Source organism: Sorex fumeus, unplaced genomic scaffold (assembly GCF_029834395.1).
Source record: "Sorex fumeus unplaced genomic scaffold, SorFum_2.1 ptg000014l, whole genome shotgun sequence".
In the NCBI taxonomy this organism is placed as follows: Eukaryota; Metazoa; Chordata; class Mammalia; order Eulipotyphla; family Soricidae; genus Sorex; species Sorex fumeus.
The window spans coordinates 37,273,408-37,295,929 of NW_026606071.1; positions in this window are offsets into that span (position 1 = coordinate 37,273,408).

Genomic DNA, 22,522 nt, shown 5'->3' on the forward strand with positions numbered 1-22,522 from the left:
CCACTGTGGTGGGTTCCTTGCCTCCCACCATCCAGGTGGGGGTTCTGGGGGAGATGGGAAAAGATGTTCTCCACTTAGGTATCCCCCACCCCCCCACCCCTCACCCCACCCCCACTGGGTCTGCCGGTCAAATGAAATGGAGTTCTCCCACTTCTCAGGGCAGGCCCCTTGGCTTTCACCAGCTCTCCAGGAGGATTTCCGCACCATCACCAAGTCAGCTCTGCGGCCTGGGAGGAGGGCAGGGGGCTTTCTTCTCTCCCACCACTCCTCCCCCCCACACACACCCCCTTAAGGCAGCCACACTGGCAGGGGCAGGAGGCAGAGTCCCGAGGGAGGAGGGAGGCAGGAGCAGACGGGCGCACCTTTCTCATTCCTTTCCTCTTGTTCATGAGGAGTGTGTGGGGGCTGGGATCCCTCCCTGGCCAGGGAGGAGGGGGAGGGGAGAGAGGGGAGTGTAGGGGGAGGCCTCCCATCCCACCCCAGGGTCCACTCTGACCTAACCCTTGGGCTCCCCCTCCTCTGTCTTCCAAGGCTGGAGAAGAGGAGACCCTGGGAGCAGGGCTCTCCCCTGGGGCTGGGGTAACCAGGTAGGTGCAGTCGCTCTAGAGCCCTCTGGAGGCGGGGCCGCAGATGGTCCAAACAGGATGGATGTCAAAATCTCATCATGGCATGGGAGTCGGGGTCAGCTGATGGGACGGGGCGGGTGGGGGGGGCTAGGAAGAGAACTGGTCGGAAGGGGGGGCCACAGAGGGGCAAGGTGTCCTGCGGTGTGTTCTCCAGGGAGGGAGGAGATTGGGGTACTGGAGGCTGGACCCCAAGTTGTGAGGGACAGAGGGGAAAGAGACATGTTTGGCCAAGTTACATCCTGGTGATCGGATGCCTGCTCACCTGAACTGTGCAGATGGAGGAAAAGTTGGGGGGGGCACCCCATCTTCCACTGGGCCAAAAGCGGGGATTCCCCCAGCCAGAGCCCCGTGGTAAACAAGGGCGCGTGGACATCATCAGGACCCTAAAGGGAGACATGGGGGTGATGAAGGTCTGGAATAAAGGCCCAGGAGGCACCAGGTTGCAGGTTGAAGCAGACTGGAATGGGCGGGAATCTGTGTGGGGACCCGAAGTAGGGAGGCCAAGGTGCCAACATAAGGGCCAGGAGGAAGAGGCAAGGACTGGTCCCCCGACTTTCTGGAACAAGCCCTCCAGGAGTGGGGAGGAGAGGGAGGACCAGACTCAACGGACCACTGTGGTCTTCCCTGAGCTCCCTGACTGATGCTCGAAACTGGGGACAGTGCTGCCTGACTCAGTTTACCCCCAGTGGCCTCTGGGGCAGGGCTGAGGACAGGAGGCTGGGCAGCCGGAAGCTTTGCTCCGCGGGCACGCCCTCAGCAGAAAGCCAGGGTTGCAAAGGGAGGAGCAGAAAGGGGTGCAGGTGGGCCCTGCCCAAACCCCTTCACCATGACGGCCCTGGGGCAGCTGCCTGACAGGAGGGAGAGCTCTGGGGAAAGGAAGAGGGGCGGGCAGGTCAGCAGGCCGTGGTGAGGTTAAGGGTCAGGGACGGGCACGCTGACGGTGGGGGCGTGTGGGGTGGGGAGCCAAACCGCGGCATCCTGCTTTGCAGTGGCCCAAGGTCCCAGGATGGGAGCGGCGGGCGCAGGGCCTGGGAACAGCCCGAGGGGCCGTAGGTGAGATGCCGGGTCCGGGCAGGCGGCCCGCCCTGCTCCGACGAATGCGGTCGGCGCTCGCCCCCCAGCAGCGGGGCCTTCCACCCTGGAGCTCGGCCAGGCCTCGGGCGCAGCCCCTCGCCTCCCCTCCCTCCCAGCGCACACACCGCACATCCCTTTCTTATGTGGTTGCCGGCAGCTGCCTGCGGTCGCCCCAGCCCCTGCGCTCACGGCACGGGGACTTTCCAACAGGGGAAAAAATGACTTAATGAGAGTGGGAGCTGGGCCGGGAGGGACAGGTCCCTGTAATCACGGCTCGGCTGCAGGGCCTGCGCGCCTCCGGGGCCCTTCCCCAACTTCCTGCCTCCAGCGCTCCCCCTCGGCTCTGCTGGGGGGAGGGGGACAGGCTGGCGACAGGGGGTGGGAATCGGGGTTGCGGGAGGGGTGGGGGTATCATTTTGCAAGTTGTTCCCAGGAGCTCTCAGACTGTCTCTGCGCCCTAGATCTGCCCGTGGGTGCAAGTGAGGCCGCCCCGTGGACCTTGTCCTTGAATGAGTGTGTGTGTGTGTGTGGGGGGGGGCGAATCCCTGCTTGGAGTCAGGGTCCTTTCGAGGTGAGAGAGAGCGAGAGCGAGCGAGAGCAAGAGAGAGCAAGAGAGAGCGAGAGAGAAAGCGAGAGCGAGCGTGAGCGCGCGCGCCAGCCCTGGCCACTTCGCGGCTGCGCACTTCGAAACGCCCCCGGTTGCTATGGTAACCGGGGCTGCAGAGGTGTGTCCGTGAGGCTGGGAGGCGCCCCCCCGCCGCCCCCCCCCCATGCCCGCCCCGTCGCCGCTTTCCAGCAGCCTGCGGGGCCAGGCCGGGCGGCTGCGGTGCGCGGGGGTGGGGGTGTGCCGTTGCCATGGCAAAGGTGCGCTAGGAGGGCACATTCTTCCCTAGGGTGGGAGCGCCCTGGGGATACGAGAAGGGGGGTGACGGGGGCGGCAGAAAGGGGAGAGAGGGAGGGTCAGAAGGAGGGAGGAGTCTCGGACCAGACGAACCGAGGTTTCTGGGCCCGGGGTGGGGAATTTGGAATCTGCCCCCTGCTTCGCTCCCGCCGCTCCTCCCGCGCGCTTTGCTCAAGTTCAACACCACCCCCCACCCCCAAGGCCCGTGTCCTGGGGGGGGGGAATCCCCGACAGCCCATCCGCAAGGCTTTCCGTGTCCTCCGAGGCCACGCTCGGCCAAGCTTAGGGTCCGTGTCCCCTCCCACCCCGCGCCCCCACAAGAGGAGCCGCGGCCAGACTGCGACCCGCAGCCCTGCAATTAAGCCCCCCGACCGCCCCCGCGCCGCCTGCGGGTGCTCTGCCAGGCAGGGTCGGCCCCGCCAATTACAGCAGCGCGCAGCAGCTCATTATCCGGGTCGGGGGGCGGTCGGGGGTGGGCAGGGCCGGAGCACCGGCTCCCTGGGGGTGTCTCTAGCTCGGGGTCCTTTATCCGGGCGTTGGATTGCCACCCTCTTGCCCAATTTCTCCGCTTCAGACCGCATGGAAGGGAGCTGCTGCTCAGGGACTTGGTCTTCTGGGCCTCGGTTTCCCTCTCCGTCAATGCACCACTGCAACCCAGAGCTCAAAAAGTCCGATGCCGTCCAGCTGAGCCAACCCGAGGGCCGCTGTCGGCCTGTCCTGCACTTGGCTGCGTCCCCCACTCGGGGAGGGAGGCTCCCCCTTCTGCTTCCCGCCCCCCGCCCCGGGAAAGCAAGCCGGGGCCTCGCGAGGCAGCGATGGTGGGCCGTCCGGTCATGCCTTCTGGGCTCAACCCTGGCCTGCGGGTTTGCAGGGGTTGGGGTAGAGAACTCTCGCCTCCCGAGGTCCAGCTGTCCACATCTGGCTGGCAGCTGGGACCCGCCCACCGCTAACGACCTTGGACGCAGCGCCCTCTGTTGGTGCGGAGCGGCAGTGCGCATCGGCTTTCGGGCCTGGACCGCGCGGGCGGTTGACTTGGGGTCTAGTTCTTTTCAGGTCCACGCCGTTGGCGCCCCTGTTCCCGGGTAGAATCTGCCCACTGCCTCGCGTCCCTCCCAAATCTGGCTGCAGAGATTCTTGACCGTCCGCCGATTTTAGCCTCACTTGACCTTCTTTCCCCTGTCGCTGGCCTTAAAAACCTCGTGCGCAACCTAGCCTAGCTGTCCCACCCACCTCTCATCTTTCTCCAGATGTCCCGGTTCCCCCTGCAAACTCTGCTAGGTCGTCTTTCGGCGTCTAACATAAAAGGCTGAAAATAGCAACGCGGCCATATAAGTCACCGCCCATGTGCTCGATGGAATTTCTTGCCGTGTCCTTAAAATCGAGATGGTTGAAGTATGTTTAGTGACTGAGATGGTGTTTGCTTTCGGTGGGGGTGTAATAATGTGTGTGTGTGTGTGTGTGTGTGTGTGTGTGTATCAGTGTGTGTGTGTGGGGGGGGGTGTTTGTGGATAAGATGCAAAATAGCACAGGACAGGATCCCTCCTGGGTTGCAACAAAAATATACATATATGATTTGCATTTTGTGAGTCTAAAACAGGCATCAAAATGGTAGCGAACTATTTTTGAATGAAGGGATTCTAGGTGATTTCAAGCTTATCCCTTTTATCTACATACTTCACTTGTCTGTAATGAACAGGTCTTACTCAGGTATATAAGGATAATTCCACATCAGGAATATTTTGGCTCAGTATGTAAGCACTGATCTATCAGCAGAGTTTACTAAACTTAAGAAATAACACATTTTCAGGGCCAGAAATATTATTAGTGGGTAAGGCACTTGCTTGGCCGACTTGGGTTTGATTCCTCCAGCATCCCATATGATGCCCTGAGCCCACAAAGAGTGATTCCTGAGCACAGAGCAAGGAGTGATTCCTGAGCACAGAGCAAGGAGTCAGTTCTGAGCACTGCCAAGTGTGGCCAAACAAAACAAAACAACAGCAACAAAAAGAAATAACGTTTTTGTTTGTTTGAGTCACACCTGGTTCTACTCAGTGAACCACGTAGTGTGGAGATTAAATCCAAAGCCTCCCACACGCAGAACAGGTGCTCCAGACCTTTAGCAGGGGCCCTAAGAAAGAGCATTTTGATGGGAGCAGCTAGTTAGTACAGTGAGTAGGGTGCTTGTCTTGCTCACAGCCAACCTGAGATTGATCTTGGACACCCCATATGGTCCCCTGAGCACCACCAGGAGTGATCCCTGAATGCACTGCCAGGAGTAACTCCTGAGCACTACAGGGTTTGGCACAAAGATGGAGAGACTGAGAGAGAGAGAGAGAAAGAAGGGAGAAAGAGGGAGGGAGGCAGGCAGGGAGGGAGGAGGGAGAGAGAGATAGATTGAGAGAGAGGGAGAGAAAGAGAGGAATTAAGGGTGACTGCTTAAAGGCAGCTCATATGATTCTGTGCCATTGGGATTTTCTTCTGAATATCTCAGTGGTTTCCAGTGAAAGCCAGTTTCTGGCATCTGAGAGTCAGGACCCAGGGGAAAGCTGAGAAGCTCCCCAGAGAGGACTCATGTCCACACCAGTTTGATAGGGAAAGGGAGTGACAGATTTATTTTTCCTTGTCAGGCGTGTGTGAGATGATGCCGCTGTGATGAACAATATGGGGACAAATTCCGTCCTCCTTTTCTCAACCTTGATCCTCCTGGAGTCCCTCAAGCAGTGCTTAGTTAGCCTAGGGATTCCTCTAGGTCCACGGAGAAGCCAAGAGAGGTGGAATTAGGGTGGGTTGCATCCAAGGCTTAACCCCTGGACTTTCTCTGCAGCCCTCTCTTGGTCACTTTGCAGCATTTCATGTCATTAACATCCTCTACAAGAGCTTATTGTCCTTTTGGGATATGTGTTTGAGGAGATATGGCCTAGTGATTTCATTTACTCCCCTCCCTGCACCCCATTATTCTTAATACTTTAATATTTGTGTCTTTTTATTATTTATTTATTTATTTTGCTTTTTGGGTCACACCCGGCATTGCACAGGGGTTACTCCTGGCTCTGCACTCAGAAATGACTCCTGGTGGTGCTCAGGGGACCATACGGGATGCTGGGAATCGAACCCGGGTTGGCTGCGTGCAAGGCAAACACCCTACCCGCTGTGCTATCACTCCAGCCCCCTATTTGTGTCTTTTTAAAAATAGCCTTGGGAAGGCCAGAGAAATAGTACAGGGGGTAAGACGCTTCTCTTAGCATATGACCATCCCTGGTTTGGTTTCCAGTTCCCCTGAGCATCGCCTGGAGTGATCCTTGAACACAGAGCCAGGAGTAAGTTCTGTGCACTGCCAGATGCGGCTCCAATCTGCCACCCACTCCAGAACTGACTTTGGCTGGATAGTAACCAATAGTACTGGTGTTAAGTACTTGCCTTACCTGTGGTCAACCCTGGTTTGATGATCCCTGCCACCACATCTGGTCCTCTGACCAGTTCCAGGAACGACCCTTGAGCTCCGAACCAGAAAGAGTCCCTGAACATCCAAAAATGTAAACAAATAAATGTCAGAATCAACTTCTCATTGGTTTGCAATATTAAGGACTCACCTATTTCTTACAATCAGGACGACCTTCTATATAACATCACACAACCCTCTTGCAATTAAGAAATCGGCATCAATTCCTGACTACTATTTAACCCCCAGGTCTTATTGGACTTTCATCAATTGGCCTAATGATGAAAGAATCCAGTGGGGGAATGATTCATGGCCCTTAGTTCTGATGCCTTTCCAGTCTCCTCCAGCCGAGGATGGTTTCCAAGGGCTCCTCTCCTTTCATGAGCGTGCCAGTGGAGAAGGCTTCAGACCTTTTCTGTTGGAGAATAGCCCTCCGCTTGGGTTTATTAGTTGTTATCTCATGATTTGGTCTGGCGTATGCCTCTCTGGCAAGCATGCTACAGATGTGAGTGTTTTACTCATGGCCTCATTTTTTATAGTGATGCTCAACATTTTCCCAGATCTGGCCAGCTGCCCAGCTGGCATCTGTCACCATAATTCTTTGAGTATTTCTTTACTTTCTGGCACAGAGTGTTCCAGATTCATCTTGTACTTTCTTCGCTCCAAACTTTTGAATCAACTGTTTCTTTAAGGGACCTCCGTTTCTTTGATTGATTTGTAAATTTTTCTATTCTTCAGTTCATTCTTTGGAGCCTCCCAAGAGGTGCCTGGGAGGGGTGTGCCCCGTGATTCCTGCCCTACTGGGGACTCCAGGTGCAGTGCTGCCTGGGTCCTGTAAGATAGGATTAACCAGGCCACCCAGGTGGTGGTCGGCGGCCCCCCAGAGCCACAACTGCTGGTACTCGGGGGCCTCCGGGGCTGCAGTCAGCAGTGTTTGGGGGACCTGGGATCACTTCAGGCGATACTCAGGGGAACTGGAGGACAGTCACATGCAAACCAAGGAGAGTCACATGCAAGAGAAGAGTCCTACCTTCTGTACCATTTCTCCGGCACTCCCAAGTGTCTGGGATGGTACCAGGGTTGTCTGCCTACACAGTATGCATCTCACCTTGCAATATTTTTCTCACCCCGTTATTCCGACAAGGCCTCTGTTATCCCGCTGAGCCATACCCCTGCCCTTTGGTTCTTGGCTGTTGTTGTGTTTTGGTGGTGGTGGTGGCCGGGGGTGGGGGTGGGGGAGGAGGGGTTGCACCCGACTTGCTCCAGGCTCTGCACTCCTAGTGGGCTTGGGGGACCGTATGGGATACTGAGGATCAAGTCCAGGTTGGTCACCTGCCAAGCCAGCACCTTAACTCCGGTGCTATCTCTCTGGCTCTCACCTTGGTTTCTTTTGGTGGAGAATGTAATTTAGAGGCCAAAATAGGGGTGCTAAGCGTGCTCACTGGGGGACGGTGCCAGAAACTCTGCGTGTGACTATGCATATCTATCCGTCCATTCATCTATCTGCCTGTCTGATAATCATTTCCCTCTCTTTATAGAAAACCATGAGTTCACACGAGGGCTTCAATTCCAGTTCGCCTTTATAGAATTTATTCTAATGTCCTTCTTTTCTGTCTGGTAATGTCTCTTTCTCTTTTTCGGTGGGGACCTCTCGGTGGTGCTGGGGACACCAGGGTGACACCCAGGCTACTCTGTGCTGAGGTCCGAAACACTGGATGGCAAGACTGTGTCCAAAATTCTTGTCTGTTTATTTGTGGCCACACAGTGCTCAGGGCTTACTCTTAGGTTGGTGCTCAGAAATCATTCCTGGTGGGGCTTGGATACAAAGTGCCAGGAACTGAACCTGGGTCAGCTACATGCAAGGCAAGCCTCTGACCCACAGTGCTATCTCTCCTGCCCAGCGGTTCCTTTTGAGCTCTCCACTCTCACCCCTGATCCTGCTCCCTCTGTGTTGGATCGACTCTCCCCTGCAGACATCATCGTCTCCTAACTTGACCTTGAAAACCTGTTCCCACCTAGTGTCATCCCTGCTGTCCACTCACCATGACTTCTTCTTTCTTTCTTTCTTTCTTTCTTTCTTTCTTTCTTTCTTTCTTTCTTATCTTAGTTAACTTGTTCAGGACACATGGTATCAGTGTCAGAGCCACTATTTATTATTGGTTTGGGGTCACATTCAGCAATGTTCAGGGGTTACTCCTGGCTCTGCACTCGGATCTTGGAGGTGCTTGGGGCCCATATGGGATGCTGGGGATCGAACCCAGTTGTCTGTGCGTACGGCAAATGCCCTACCCACTGTGCTACCACTTCACCTGCTCCTACCCCCAACTCCTGAGCTGAATGAATCAGAAAGAGGTGCTGGAAGAAAGAAAGAAAGAAAGAAAGAAAGAAAGAAAGAAAGAAAGAAAGAAAGAGGAAGGAAGGAAGGAAGGAAGGAAGGAAGGAAGGAAGGAAGGAAGAAAGAGGGGTCAGAGCGATAGTACAGTGGGTAGGGTGTTTGCGTTGCATACTGCTGACCCAGGTTCGATTCTGGACATCCCATATGGTCCCCAAGCACTGCTAGGAGTAACCCCCTAAGCAATACTGGCCCTAAAACCAAAAATTAAATTAAATTTTAAAAAGATGGGCACATAGGGTATAAACGATGTCACTAACTTCTGAAGCCCTCATAATAACTCTCCATCCCCCCTCCTCTGTAAATGGCAAGTGTTGCCCTGCTTTTCCTGACATAACTTGGGACTCGATGCCTAAGTCCCTACTTCTGCTTGCCCTGCCTCCACGCCAGCCTTCTGCATGCACAGCAGTTAGAGCCATATTCTGTTCTATTTGGCCACACCCAGCAATGCTGAGAGGCTGTTCCCAGCTCTGTGGTCAGGATGTTTGTTCTCAGGGGGCCGTGGAGGACCATGTGGTGCCAGGACTCAAACCCAGTAGCTGACCTGGGAAGCAAGCACTTACTCCTTGAACCACTCTGCCAGCCCCAGAGAGAGTATATTATTATTATTATTATTATTATTATTATTGCTACTGGGCTGGAGCGATAGCACAGGGGTAGGGCATTTGCCTCGCATGCAGCCAACATGGCCGACCCCGAGTTCGATTCCTCCGCCCCTCTAGAGAGCCTGGCAAGCTACCAAGAGTATCTTGCCCGCACAGCAAAGCCTGGCAAGCTCCCCGTGATGTATTTGATATGCCAAACACAGTAACAACAAGTCTCACGATGGAGATGTTACTGGGCCCGCTCGAGCAAATCGATGAACAACGGGAGGACCGTGACCGTGACTACTTGGAAGTATACCCAGCTGTGCTCAGATGTCACTCCTTTTTTATGATTTATTTGATTTATATATATTTATTATTGGAGGAATCGAACTTGGGTCGGCCATGTTGGCCGCGTGTAAGGCGAACGCCCTACCCGCTGTGCTATCGCACTTGCTTATAGCACAGCGGTAGGGCGTTCGCCTTACAGGCGGCCAACATGGCCGACCCGAGTTCGATTCCTCCGCCCCTCTCGGAGAGCCCGGCAAGTTACCGAGAGTATTTGATATGCCAAACACAGTAACAACAAAGTCTCCAATGGAGATGTTACTGGGCCCGCTCGAGCAAATCGACGATCAACGGGAGGGCCTTTACCTTTTACCTATATTTATTATTATTATTTATTGAATATCCGTGAGATCCAGTTACAAAGCTTTCATGTTTGAGTTTCAGTCATACAATGATCAAACACCCATCCCTCCACCAGTGCACATCTTCCACCACCAATGTCCCTAGTATCCCCCCCTTTCCAACCCTCCCCCTGCCTCTATGGCAGACAATTTCCCCCCATACTCTTTCTCTCTATTTTGGGCATTATGGTTTGCAATATAGATACTGGAGAGGCTATCGCATATGGTCCTTTATCTACTTTCAGCACACATCTCCCATCCCGAATGATTCCTCCAACCATCTTTGACTTAGTGATCCCTTCTCTATTCCAGGTGCCTTCAGAGGTCACTCCTAGCAGTGCTTGGGGGGACCATGTACACTTCTGGGAATCAAGGCCTGATTAAATAGGAAAGATGGTACAATAGCCAGAAACTGGAAGAAACCTGAATGCCCAAGAACAGATGACTGGTTAAAGAAACTTTGGTACATCTACACAATGGAGTACTATGTAGCTCTTAGAAAAGATGAAGTCATGAAATTTACATACAAGTGGTACAATATGGAAAGTATCATGCTAAGCGAAATGAGTCAGAAAGAGAGGGATAGACATAGAAAGATTGCATTCATCTGGGGGATATAAAGTAACAAAGTATGAGATTAATACCCAAGAATAGCTGAGATCAGCACCAGGAGGATTACTCCATAACTTAGAGGCCAGCCGGGTATCCTAGAGGAAAGGGCTATTCAGATAGAGAAGGGAGCACCAAATAAAGGATGTTTGGAGGATCCTCCCAGGAGGGGAGATGCATGTCGAAAGTAGACTATGGACTGAACATGTTTGCCACTCAATGCCTCTTTTGCAGACCACAACACCCAAAAGGAGAGAGAGAACACAGGGGATTGCCCTGCCACAGAGACGGGGGGATGGGGGGATGGGGGTGGGAGGGATATTATCCATGGTGGTGGAAAATGGGCACTGGTGGAGGGATGGGTATCTGATCATTGTATAATTGAAACCAAAGCACAAAAAATTGTAAATCTACAACTTTAAAAAAAATAAAATAAAATAAAGGGGAAAAAAAAAATAAAAAAAAAAAAAAAAAAGAAAATAGTATAAACAAAATTACTATATGAACCAATAAAATTCTACTTGATTGTAATCCTTGATGCCAAAACTTTTGACTCTTTGGACAGTTTATCAACTAAGATCTGAGTAATCCGGGCTGGGACGATAAAAAAAAGAAAAAAAAAAAAAAAAAAAAATAAATAGGAAAGATGGTCCCATAGGAAAGGCTTTCCCTGACACACAACCAAACTGAGTTCAGTTCCCAGAGCTGCCTCTCCTCTGGTTTAAAGATGTCCCCCCCACCACACACCAATAAGTATTATCGGAGCATGAATCATTATACCTACAAATAAATGTTTTTTTTTCACATTATCTTTGATGCCTAGTGTTCATTACACATGCAGTTCTTACAGTGTTTTGCATCATATACATCAATATTGATGTAAGTGCTGACACAATTTATTTAATAAACATTGTAAATGCATAGTATTCATAAATATGGTACAATATTATAAATGTTTTTTTTTTGATGACCTTCTTAATCATGATCTCTTTTCTCTAGTTTACTTAATTGTAAGAATAGTGTTTATTTTTGGGGAAGAGGTCATGCCCAGTGGTGTTCAGGGCTTACTAATGACTGTGCTCAGGGATCACTCTTGGTGGGCTCAGGAGACCATGTGAGGTGCCAGAGATTGAAGCCGGGTTAGCCACGTGCAAAACAAGTGCCTAAGCAAGTGCCTGCTGTACTATCTCTCAGGCAATACATAACATAATACACAATATGTTTATCGCTGTGGCTGGAGCGATAGCACAGCGGGTAGGGCTTTTGCCTTGTAAGCGGACAACATGGCCGACCCGAGTTCGATTCCTCCGCCCCTCTCGGAGAGCTGGGCAAGCTACCGAGAGTATCTCGCCCGCACGGCAAAGCCTGGAAGCTACCTATGTCATATTCGATATACTAAACACAGTGACAATTGTCACGATGGAGACATTATTGGGTCCGCTCGAGCAAGTCGATGAACAATGGGAGGACAGTGACAGTGACAGTTCATCGCTGTGCTGGTGGATTTTACCTGCTGGTCTGCCAGTAAAATCCACTGGCTTATGTTTGCAGTGAGGTTTCCAGTCTGTAGCAGGCTGTTAGAGGTTAAGTTTTAGCGGAGTCAAAACTTTGTGTGTTGGGGGCTGGAGAGATAGCACAGCGGGTAGGGCATTTGCCTTGCACACGGCCGACCTGGGTTTGATTCCGAGCATCCCATATGGTCTCCTGACCACCGCCAGGAGTGACTCCTGAGTGCAGAGCCAGGAGTAACTCCTGTGCATCGCCAGGTGTGACCCAAAAAGCAAAAAAAAAAAAAAAAAACTTTGTGTGTTTGTTTTAGTGCCAGGATTAGCTATCATAGGCCCCACGTTATTTTAGTTAATTGCATACCATTTGTACTCAAATGCTGTTTTCACTCGGGGCGCCCCAGAAAGGGGCAAGTGAGAGCCCTCCCCGCCCCAAGGGACCCAGCCCCAGCAGACGGCCTCCACTACCCAACCACCACCAGACTCCAGGCCGATTTCCTCACGCATGAGTGAAGTCCCACGGAACCCAGGTAATGCGAAACTTAGTAACCTTGAACTCTTGGGCTGAGCCTTGAGCTCAGTGAGACCCGGGAGCAGAGATCCTCTGCCTGTCATAAGACACTCCCTACCCATTTTTCATGATTACCACACACCATATTTGATGGGGTTCAGACAGTAGGCAACAAATCATAGAGGAAAAAAATACATATATACCTCTTGGAGAGCCCAGGAGCTACCAAGCGTATCCCACCCACACGGCAGAAACTGACAAGCTACCCGTGGCATATTCCATATGCCAAAAATAGTGACAGTAACGGGTCTCATTCCCCTGACCCTGAAAGAGCCTCCAATAATGTTGGGAAAGACGAGTAAGGAGAGGCTGCTATAATCTCAGGGCTGGTATGAATGGAGACGTTACTGGCACCTGCTTGAGTAAATTGATGAACAACGGGATGACAGTGATACAGTGATGTACTCAAAATATGTAAATGAATGAATGAATAGATAGCCTAACCTTACCTTCTAGGATCTATCTGGCAGCTTTGGCTGTCAACAGTATTTATTTTACTGTGTGTTGGTGGCACCATATACGAAAACTTTGTTAAGATGGTTCCATTACCTCATGTATGTTTTTGTTGATATAGAACTGAGAGGTTTTTTTTCCTTTTGGGTCACACCCAGCAATTCACAGGGGTTACTCCTGGCTTTGCACTTAGGAATTACTCCTGGCAGTGCTCAGGAGACCATATGAAATGCTGGGAATTGAACCTGGGTCGGCCGCATGCAGAGCAAACGCCCTCCCCACTGTACTATCGCTCCAGACCCCTAGGACTGAGAGTTTTTCTGGTCATTGCCATCTTCTCTAAGCTTAGAGCAGTGGCTGGCATGGGATAGGCATTTATGATCTGTGGAATAAATGGATAAACCTGGTCTTCCCCTCAAAACAAGTTCTCCCAGACTTGCTTATCTGTTAGGTCATCATTTTTCTTTTCTTTTTTTACACCCTTCATACCCAGTGGGGCTCAGGGCTTGCTCCTGGCTCTGTGCTCAGGACTCACTCCTGGTGGGCTTCTACACTCAGGCTCAGAGGCAGGGTGGTGGGGGCAGATGGCAGGGTTGGGGACAGATCATATGGGATGCTGGGGATCGAACCCAGGACAGCCTCGTGCAAGGCAAGCACCTTACCTACTATGCCATCACTCCAGCCCCAAGGATGAATTTTCAATGGTGCTGTGCTACTTAGGGATTCTCTGAAGATTCAGAGGTCTGAGCAGGGCTGCCAGTTTCACAGAGTTGAATTCTGCGCCTTAACATGCCAGGGATGGAACCCAGGTTAGCTGTGTACAAGGCGAACACTCTGCCTGTTATACTATCGCTCTGGCTCCAGGTTATTATTTTTCTTAGGTACTGAGGCTCAAAACCTTACCATCTCACCCTCTCTTCTCTTTTCCATATTTAATCAATGATCCAAAGCTTCCCGTTTGCTTTCTGGGGGTGGGGACCATTGTCAATACCACTGTCATTCTATCACGCCACAGATATTCCAACAGCCGCCTCGCTGGCCTCACCCTCATTCCTGCTTCTCCCTCTCCAATCCATCTCCATCAGGGTTTTCTATTTTTTTCCTTCCATAATGTGCTCTGTTCCTGTCATTTCCTCTGACTGAAGCTTTCAGTGGGTCTTTGTACCAATTAGGTTCTTAATTGCGAACAACAGAAATGGATTCTGGTTTACTTAAGTAGAAGAGGAATTTACTGGAATCATAAGGCCGCTCAACGAATTGACAGGAAGCTTCAAGAACTGGGCTGGGTTAAAAGGGAGGAAGAAAGAAGTCAAAGGGTTCGGTTTCGTCCCTGGAGCAGATTGTACTCTGGGATCTGGAGCATTTCCTACCCTTTCCCCAGCGCCTCAAGGATAAATGGTTTTGTTATTGTTGTTTGTTCATTTTTTGGGGGGCGGCCACACCAGCGATGCTCAGGGGTTACCTCTGGTTCTACACTCAGGCTCAGAGGCAGGGTGGTGGGGGCAGATGGGAGGGTTGGGGACAGATCATATGGGATGCTGGGGATCAAACCCAGGACAGCCTCGTGCAAGGCAAGCACCTTACCTGCTATGCCATCACTCCAGCCCCAAGGATGAATTTTCAATGGTGCTGTGCTACTTAGGGATTCTCTGAAGATTCAGAGGTCTGAGCAGGGCTGCCGGTTTCACAGAGTTGAATTCTGTGCCTTAACTGCCAGGGGTCAGGAAGCAAGATCCTGCTCTCCACTCAGGAAAGTTCCCAACTCATGAAGGTGTCTGAGATGCTGGTCATCCCCACCTCCACCTCCAGATTCCCACGCCTTAAAGCTTCCCTACCCTACCCACCTTTTTTTTTTTTTTGGCAGACCTTGGCAAGCTACCTGTGGCAAATTCAATATGCTAAAAACAGTAACAGGGGGCCAGAATGATAGTACAGTGGGTAGGGTGTTTGCCTTGCACGCAGCCAACCCGGGATCGAACCCTGGTATCCCATAGGGTCTCCCAAGCACTGCCAGGAGTAATTCCTGAGTGCAAAGCCAGGAGTAATCCCTAAGCATTGCTGGATATGACCCAAAAAGCAAAAACAAACAAATAAAAACAGTAACAATAATGGGTCTCATTCCCCTGACCCTGAAAGAGCCTCCAATACGGCAGCATTGGGAAAGATGAGTAAGAGAGGCTGCTAAAATCTCAGGGCTGGGATGAATGGAGAAGTTGTGCCTGCTCCAGTAAATCGATAAACAACGGGATGATAGTGATACAGTGATTTTTTAAATTATTGAATCGCTGTGTAAACTCAAAAAGACAGCAGTGTCGGTCTATCTCTCCCACCGCCCACGTTCAGTAGTCTCATGCCACTGCCCTCACCCCGGGGAAGTCGATGGCGATAGGCAGGCGAAGGAAGGAAATGAGGGCCAGGCTGGTTGGTGTCAGTTGCAGTTTATTCCATTCCCATCTCCATTCTCCTCTGAGTCTCCTCCTGCTTCTTCCTCCCCCATGCTACTTCATTCTCCTCCTCGATCCCCCTTCATCCTCCTTCTGGCTCTGGAATCTGGATCTCCCTTCTCTTTCTCCTTCTGGAGTCTAGATCTTGATCCCCCAGCCCACTCTTACAGTCTAGTTAAATCCCAAAGCATGAGGGGTTAGGGCTTACACATAGGTGTGGTCACAATCAATAGGGGTAAAGTTCTTTCCCTTGGGAAAGCCGCTTCTAGGACAGATTCTCATTAGCAGGTCAACCCTCCCTAGAGCGGAATCCCATGGGCGTATTTCTCCTCTCCTTGTCCAACAAACATATAAGCATTCATAATATTAATCATTTTTGTATGGACAAGTACATTAAGCTTACAGAATTGCTCTCCTAGGGCCATCTCAATCTCAGACTACAGTGCTCAGGCCAGACAGTCTTTCCTATCCCTAGCAGGGTCCTAGTCTCGTTGTTACTTTTGGATCATGACAGCATTTGTCTATGATCAAGCTCTTAACTTATAGTTAAGAATCGTGGCACTTTGGCCTGGCCCATTTCGATGCCAGGGTAGCTCACAGCTTGCCCTGGGTCCATTCAGTCCCTTGTCGGGACCCTGCTTTTGGGGTGCTAGGAACTAAGGGCAACTGAGGCTTATGTCGAGAAAACAGATGCCCGGGAGTGAATAATATTCAAAGCCAGTTACAGAGCATAATATTAACTGTCTTCCTATATCTATACACAAAGGACATTACATTAAAGTAAACTATTCAAAAGACATAAGGAGAGGAGAAAGGCAATATTAACTTACAATACAATTTCAGTGTCCTAGAAGGATCTGACCTTACAAATTAACCGAGTCTGATTAGGGGGGAAAGCTGATTAACTGGTTGAGGCGGAGAGCATAGGAAAGAGTTTACAGATAAATACAATGGAATGGAAGTGCCTCAGGAGCACTGTAATAAATCTGAGTTCCTTGTGGCAAGGGAGAAAGGACAAAGCAATGTTATCCTACAAATTGCTATGAGATACAGTTACGAAACTTTCATGTTTGAGTTTCAGTCATAGAATGATCAAACACCCATCCCTCCACCAGTGCACATTCTTCACCACCAATGTCCCCAGTATTACCCCTCCCCCCTTTCAACCCTCCTCCTGCCTCTATGGCAGACAACTTCCCCCATACCCTCTCTCTATTTTGGGCATTATAGTCTGCAATATAGATACTGAGAGGCTATCACGTTTGGTCCTCTACCTACTTTCAGCACACATCTCCCATCCCAAGCGATTCCTCCTACCATCATTGACTTAGTGATCCCTTCTCTATTCCAGCTGCCTTCTCCCCCAGCTCGTGAAGAAGGTTTCCAACTATGGAGGAATATTCTTGGCCCTTGTGTCTACTGTCCTTGGGTGTCAGTCTCATATTATGTTATTTTGTTCCAGCGGGCCCAGTAATGTCTCGTCTCCATTGTGAGACTTGTTACTGTGTTTGGCATATCGGATATGTCACGGATAGCTTGCCAGACTTTGCCGTGCCAGTGAGATACTCTCGGTAGCTTGCCGCACTCTCCAAGAGGGGCAGAGGAATCAAATCCAGGTCGGCTGGTCGGCCACGTGCAAGGCAAATGCCCTGCCCGCTGTGGTACCGCTTCCTCCCTGTTATTTTATATTCCACAAATGAGTGCATTCTATGTCTGTCCCTCTCTTTCTGACTCATTTTACTTAACATGATGACAGCACAGCAGTAGGACGTTTGCCTTGCGTGCAGCCAGCCTGGCCGAGCCAGGTTCGATTCCTCTGCCTCTCTCAGAGAGACCGGCAAGCATCTCGCCTGCACGGCAAAGCCTGGCAAGCCATGACGTATTCAATACGCCAAACACAGTAACAACAAGTCTCAAAATGGAGACGTTACTGGGCTCGCTTGAGCAAAATCGATGAACAATGGGAGGACTTGATACTCTCCATGACCATCCACTTATAAGGAAATTTCATGACTTCATCTCTCATAACAGCTGCATAGTATTCCATTGCGTAGATGCATCAAAGTTTCTTTAACCAGTCATCTGTTCTCACACACTCGGGGGCTTTCCAGATTCTAGCTATTGTGAACAGTCTGCAATGAGCATACAGGTGCAACCTATTCACCTCTTAACTCTCACCCTTGCTCCCTCCTCTCCCCTGGAACAGGACTATACACAGCTCCCTGAGCTCATCCTGCCCTGGCCCTCATACCGGCTGATCTCTAAAGAGACTCCCCCAACTGGAGAGATAGTACAGCAGGTAAAGCACTTGCCTTATACATGTTCAAGCCCCAGCACCACCCATGGCCCCGTGAGCCACCCCAGGAGTGATCTCTGAGCGCAGAGCCTGGAGGAAGCCCTGAGCACAGCTGGATGTGGCCCCCAACCCAAAATAAAATAAAAATAGCGTCTCCCATTTGGAGTGATAGAACAGTGGAGAAGACATTTGTTTTGAACCTGGCAACCTCAATCCCAATCCCCAACACCACAGGAGTGATGGTGGGTGGTCCCCTGAACACCGCCAGGAATGATCTCTGAGCACAAAGCCACGAATAAACCCTACGTACAGATAGGTGTACCTTCCCCACCCCCCAAAAGGAGAGTTCCTGTGGAAGTATGCTTTCTGAAATTCACAATTTAGGAATGGTCCCTCCCCTGGAGCAGGCCCGTGATTCATTTCCTGCATGCTGCAGGGAGCTTGTCAGAGGTTTTGCAGCTTCCAGGACCAGAGTGATAGCATAGTGGCTAAGGCGTTTGCCTTGCATGCGGCCAACTCATGTTCTGTCCCCAGCATCCCATCTGATCCCCACAAGCACTACCAGGAGAAGTTCCTGAATGCAGAGCCAGGAGTAACCGCTGAGCTACACGGGATAAAAAGAAAAGAAAAAGGGGTGTTTCCGCTTCTGCTTGAGCTCCTTGGAGCGTTGGCTCTGCGGGGGGGGGGGGGGTGGGGGGGTGAGGGGGCCCACCAACTGGCTGCAGGTCGGTTTACCCTCGGGCCACCGGGCCAGGAGGAAACCGAAGCTGGTCACACACAGGAACCAGGGAGGGGAGAGAGATGCCTGGCTAGTCCTCAAGCCTGGCAGCCAATTCAGATGAGACACCAGACACGTGGTTTTAAAAAGCCACCTGGGCTGTTGGGTCCTGGATGACCCAGGTCCCCAGTCTTCCTTGGACTGTGAGAGAGCCCAGGGGTGGGCTGTCTAGCTGAGTGCAACCAATTCACATAAGCATGTGTGTGTAAGAGAGAGAGAGAGAGAGAGAGAGAGAGAGAGAGAGAGAGAGAGAGAATAGCTACTGAAACCTCTACATTTGGAGGTGATCAGTTACACGTTCCTCTGAGTTCCGGAACCCTCCCTGGGGACACGTGTTTGTTCTCCCTCTGGAATTTCCCTTCGCTTTTCTACCCACCTGCCCTTGCCCAAACCCCTCTGCTTAGCGGGGCAACAGAGCAGGGTCTTGGGGGTCCTGCTGTGGGCTGGGAGAGGTTGGACTCCAGGTACAACTATCTCACTAACTCTGGACCTCAGTCTCCACACCCACCACCTGGGAGCAGAACCAAGATCTCCCAGAGCCTCACCCTCCTCAGTTGGCACCGGGGCCTGACGCCACCTGTGTGCCCCCAGGGGGCTTGTCTAGGTGAGCGCGCAGGTGTCTGGGCCACTGTCTGGGCTGAGATGTTGGGCAACACTGCCCCCTTGAGGCCGAACCCTTAAGCTATCTTTCCTTAAGGCGTGCCCTCAAGACTCCTTAGCACCACACAAAACCTTGCCCACAGCCGAGTTTGGCCATGGATAGCCATGCCCAGTGGGATAGAAGTACAGCAGATGCCAGGCTTCTGGAAGGAAGAACAGAGCCTCCCCCCACAACGCCCCCATGAACCCATCACTCCAATGAGCGGGTTTTTGATGATGGGGACCAGGGCATAGTAAACTGAGCAGAAAGAAGCGTATTCTTGGAAGGTCTGAGGCTGGGCATGACATTTGAGGCTCTCTGCACCCTCCTCTCCTTTTGTGCCAGGGCCTCCAGAGTGGAAAAGGGAAGATCTGGGGTACATCGTCAAGGATGGCTCACCTCTACCTAGTATCAGGGGCACACACATCTCTACCAGAAGAACTTAGGAAAGCTGAGAGTAGTGAAAGATGCTTCTCTATGACGCTTGCCATAGCCATGCCTCCGGACCCTGCGCCAGGCTGTTTCACTCGGGGCGCCCCAGAGGGGGCAGGTGAGAGCCCCCCCCCCCCCCCAAGGGACCTAGCCCTGGCAACCAAAAACTTTCAGAACTCAACCGCTACCATGATCACGGCTGCTCTCTACACGCTCGGGCTGAACCTTACATGTGAGTGAACCTTTTCCTGGACGGCATGGCCCCATTCATAAGACACATCCTACCGATTCTCCAAGAGTACTGTATCACACTTGATGGGGTTCAAATAGTAGGCAACCAATCATCAGTCACGGTCCTCCTGTTGTTCATCGATTTGCTTGAGCGGGCCCAGTAACGTCTCCATCGTGAGACTTGCTGTTACTGTGTTTGGCATATTGAAGGCTTTGCCGCGCGGGCGAGATACTCTCGGTAGCTTGCCGGGCTCTGCGAGAGGGGCGGAGGAATCGAACCAGGCTCAGTCAGGCTAGCTGCGTGCAAGGCAAATGCTCTACCGCTGTGCTATCGCTCCAGCCCCAGGCAACCAATCATAGAGGGAAATATACATATATATATATATATATATATATATATGGGCTGGAGCGATAGCACAGCGGGTAAGGCATTTGCCTCGCACATGGCCAACCCGGGTTCGATTCCTTTGTCTCTCTCAGAGAGCCCGGCAAGCTACCGAGAGTATCCCACCCACACGGCAGAGCCAGGCAAGTTCCCCGTGGCGTATTCGATATGCCAAAAACAGTAACAACAAGTCTCACAATGGAGACGTTACTGGTGCTCGCTCGAGCAAATCGATGAACAACGGGAGGGCAGTGATACAATGCTACATATATATTTACATATATATATATGAAAGTTCACAGGGCTCAACCTTTAAAAACATGTAAGTGATAACTTATAGAAGGTCTTAATGGCCCCTGCCAAAATAGAACAATCTTCACACTCTTTCCTCTATGAATACTTTTTTGTAGCATTTTCAGCGGTTTTTTATAATAAAAAATACAAAATATATTATTTCAGTTCAAAATATATTATTTTGGGACAGGGTTTGGGGTGTGGGATAGAAACATCCCAAATATGGTGGTGAAAAAGTGTAATGGTGGTGGGATTGGTGTTTGAATATTAAATGTAATCAAATATTGTGAATTACCTTATAAAATAATTTTTTTTAAAAGTTGCTTGTCTATCCCAGAGAGTAGAGATTCCCAGGGGCCTGTGGGCTGTGGGTAGGCAGAGCCAGCCGTGAGCTGGTTGGCACGAGCCTGCAGCCCTGACCACGTGAGAGGAAGCTCCTGCTGGCTCTCTGCACCCACTGAAGGCACATGAGATGTGGGAAGTCATGGAAGTGACACGCTCTATGACTTCAGTTACATGCCAGGCTAAAAAAAGAAAAGGAAATAAAAGAGGGGAACAAAGGCTGAGAGAAGACAGAGGTTCTCCCTGCTGGAAAAGCAGTGATTCGAAGGAGCAGTGAGTGGATTCTGGGGGCTGGTGTAATATTTGCTTTCTTTCTGGAGAAGCTGATTACACTAGTGTATTCATATTATTCAGACTTTTTCTTTGGGGGGTGGGGACTTGGGGGGCCGGAGTCACAGCTAGCAGTAGTGCTCAGGGACTGGTCCTGACTCTGTTCTCAGGAATGACCCCTGGCAGTGCTGGAACTCTATGGTGCCAGGGATCTGAACCAGTGTTGGCTGCATGCAGGTCAAATGCCTCAATCACTGACTATTTCTCTCACTCTCATTTATTAAAACCTAAGGGCATCCGGGTTGGAGTGATAGTATAGTGGGTAGGGTGTTTGCCTTGCATGTGGCTGACCTGAGTTTGATCTTAGGCATCCCATATGGTCCTCCGAGCACTGGTAGAAGTGATTCCTGAGTACAGGCAGAGCCAGGAGTAAACCCTGAGCACCACTAACTGTGATTCTAAAAGCAAAGCAAAATAAAACAAAACAAAAACAACTAAGGGCATTTAATATTTATGTATGTGTGTGTTTAGTTTTTGAGTCACATCTAGCAGTGCTCAGGGATCACTCCTGGTGGGCCTGAGAGACCACATGGGGTGCCGGGGATTGAACCTGGGTCTGCCGCATGCAAGGCAAATGCCTAAATCTCTTGCTGCACTATCTCTCCAACCCCCATGTGTACTTTTCTCTGTTACTTCAGTATCAGCACACACACAATGTTTGGAAATGGAGACAATGCTGTCATTTTCCATTTCGGCCCTCAGCCTTAAGGCATCAGGAAGGGAGATAAGAGATAAGTAGGGTGGAGCAAGGGCCAGTACCTAGCACTCCAGAAGGGTACAGTAGGAGAAGCTGAAGGAGTTTTTTCCAAAAACAATATCATGCTTAAGTGACTAGAATTAGAGCTAAGTGCATTTAATACAGGTTTGGGATGCAGGGTATCTTCCCAAGGCCACTGTTTGGTGAGATCAGTTACATAAGTCTTTTTTATTTTCTTTTTTGCTTTTTGGATCACACCCCACAATGCACAGGGGTTTCTCCTGGCTCATGCACTTAGAAATTACTCCTGGTGGTGCTGGGGGACCATATGGGATGCTGGGAATCGAACTTGGGTCAGCCGCCTGCAAGGCAAACACCTTGGGTGCTGGCCCAATAGCATAGCAGGTAGGGCGTTTGCCTTGCACGTGGCTCACCCAGGTTGATTCCCAGCATCCCATATGGTCCCCCAAGCACTGCCAGGAGTAATTCCTGGGTGCATGAGCCAGGAGTAACCCGTTCGTTTATCACCAGGTGTGACCCAAAAAGGAAAAAAAAGGGCAAACGCCTTATCCACTGTACTAACACTCCAGCACCACATAAATCTTGTATCAGTTTTCTGTTGAGTCTTCCAAACAATTCCGTGTCCCTAGGGGTGTCTGGACAGACTCGTTTTTAATTTTTTCCTTCCCTTTCCATTCATTCATTCATTCACAAAGGTTTCAGTAAGCACCTTCCAAATATATAGCACATTGCAGATAAACGGGATATAAGGATCATCAAGTGAGGTTATCTGTGTTAACCAAGATCGTA